Here is a 2,262-nt window from a genome sequence, read left to right as displayed (position 1 = left end):
CACACACACACACACACACACACACACACACACACCCCGCCGTGTTGGAACATGTCGGCCGACGCTGTGAGTCAGACTCACTCACATAAAGTCTCCAGGTGTTTCTGCAGCTGCTGCCAGATGTTCCTGCAGCAGCTGGACGGCGTTTGTTCCGAGGAGACGAGGGGCGTCTCTGCAGACATAAGCTGAGAGGTAAAGACAAACAAACTTCTTTATTTAATGGTTCGAGTGCAGCAGGTGGGCGGCTGTAAAAACGAACAGCAGACAGGTGAGAGAATCAATTCAGATCATCTCAGTAAAATTAAATAATTAAACTAATGATGACAGAGAAAAATACAAAACTCTGGGTTTTACATCCTGAAACAAAAAACAAAAATAAATGGATTTAAATATAATTAAATTTAATCCGTAAATTGAGAAACTTGGGATTATTTTTTCAGCAGGAAGAAAAAATAAAAGTTGATTCCAGCAGGAATCTGTAGCTTTGTGTTTATTTTAGAAATAATTCAATAAATGTGTGTTTGTGCAGATTATGACGGGATTCATGTTAATCTGCTGTTTGCTTTGATGTAAAACGTTAAAATTATCTGAAAAAAGTCAGTTTTTAGTAATATTTTCTAAAAGTTCAGATCTGGCTTAGAGATTATTTACATGAAAACAAACTTCATTCGTCTGTCTTTCGTCCTCACGTCTCAGCAGGACACAGATATTGTTTGTCTCTTGTCTCGGGGGTCCACCTGAAGACGCAGCTCCAGGTGGACGGTCCTAGAAAAACAGGACCGTCTGAAGGGACGTCAGGGACAGATGGGCGTCCAGCCTGATGTCTGATTTGTTCCTTCAGGTCCTGGATGGACACCGGGACAACAGTGAAGACGTTCAGTTGTGACGGAGGAGCTGGAGGACGCAGCTCAGGTAAACACGAGGACAAGTCCTCGAACCCAGAAGCTCAGAAATGTTTCAGAGCTGAAGGTTCCTGATGAAGGTCTGAGGAGATCCTCTGAGGGACAACGTCTGAACTCACCTCAGTTCCAGATGTTTCATTAGAGAAGAACTGTGGACATAAAACAGAGAACATGGACATCTGTCCTCGGTTCTGTAAATGTTCTGCAGGATCTTTTTGGGACAAAACAAATATCAGCTTTAGTTTGTGTCTTTAAGTCTCTGGCTCTGCCCACATCTTTTATTCTGACACCAACGTTGGATCTGTCCAGATGTGTCCTGATGTGTCCTGTCCTCCTGGACACACCTGGACAGATGTGTCCTGTCCTCCTGGACACACCTGTCCAGATGTGTCCTGTCCTCCTGGACACACCTGGACAGATGTGTCCTGTCCTCCTGGACACACCTGGACAGATGTGTCCTGTCCTCCTGGACACACCTGTCCAGATGTGTCCTGTCCTCCTGGACACACCTGTCCAGATGTGTCCTGTTGACTGAATTCACGATGAATCCTCCCCAGATTTCAGTTTTAGATGAGTTGTGCTTTTATTACTTTTATAGAAAAAAAGATAATTTAATTAATTCAAGGAAATATATTAAAGTTACCTTAAAATAAAAAAGCTTTTATTTTGGTATTTATTGGATTAGCTTCATGAGCTTCAGGAGATCGAGCGGCCTTCGTCAGACTTCTCTGTTTCTGACGGGACCAACAGGCAGATAAAAGTCTTTAATATTTAACAGTTTTAAACGTCTGACAGCCTCACACCACCAACAACCCAGTCATTAAAGAGTTAAAAACTAACCTGGCTAAACCTGAAGAGCTAACGATGCTAAAGGCTCAACAAGAACAAAATAATTAGGATTTCTGACTGTTCCACGAGTTTAAAGATGATTAATGCAGCTTTAAGGAAGATGACTTATAGTGAATAAGTTTCTCTGCCTGTGGGCATCCGGCTGACAGCTCTTCTCAAATATAAACTCATCAGTGTGGGCAGCAGAAACAGGAACGAGTCATAAATCACTCTAATAAAAATAAAAAGGATGAACCGTAAAAAGACACGTCCAGACATGAGATCCAGGAATGTTCCCTAAAAACAAAACCCTGAAATAAGAGCTCAATTAGCTGGTCAAACATTAACGCTGCCAGTCGGGTCTTGAACTCAGATTCAGCGGATCGGATGTTTTCATCCAATCGGACTTTTAACAACAAAGGAAATCATCTTTTCTTTTCTTTTCTTTCAGGGGACTTTTCTCTAATCACAGTTGAGTCAGGGGGGTCAGGGTCAGGTGGGTCAGGGGGCTCAGGGTCAGGGGGGTCGGGGG

General features: G+C 42.8%; 1 long non-coding RNA gene across 1 annotated transcript; it reads left to right on the top strand.

Moving 5' to 3' along the window:
• Positions 1 to 78: 78 nt before the first annotated feature.
• On the top strand, positions 79 to 2,231 carry LOC108251429. Its single transcript, XR_001809347.2, has 3 exons — positions 79 to 192; positions 842 to 912; positions 2,182 to 2,231. It is a non-coding gene; the product is annotated as an uncharacterized LOC108251429 (long non-coding RNA).
• The last annotated feature ends 31 nt before the right edge of the window (positions 2,232 to 2,262 follow it).

This window comes from Kryptolebias marmoratus, linkage group LG3 (assembly GCF_001649575.2).
Source record: "Kryptolebias marmoratus isolate JLee-2015 linkage group LG3, ASM164957v2, whole genome shotgun sequence".
Lineage (NCBI taxonomy): Eukaryota > Metazoa > Chordata > Actinopteri > Cyprinodontiformes > Rivulidae > Kryptolebias > Kryptolebias marmoratus.
Note: the sequence above shows the minus strand (reverse complement) of the source record. Positions and strands in the feature narration are given on the sequence as shown.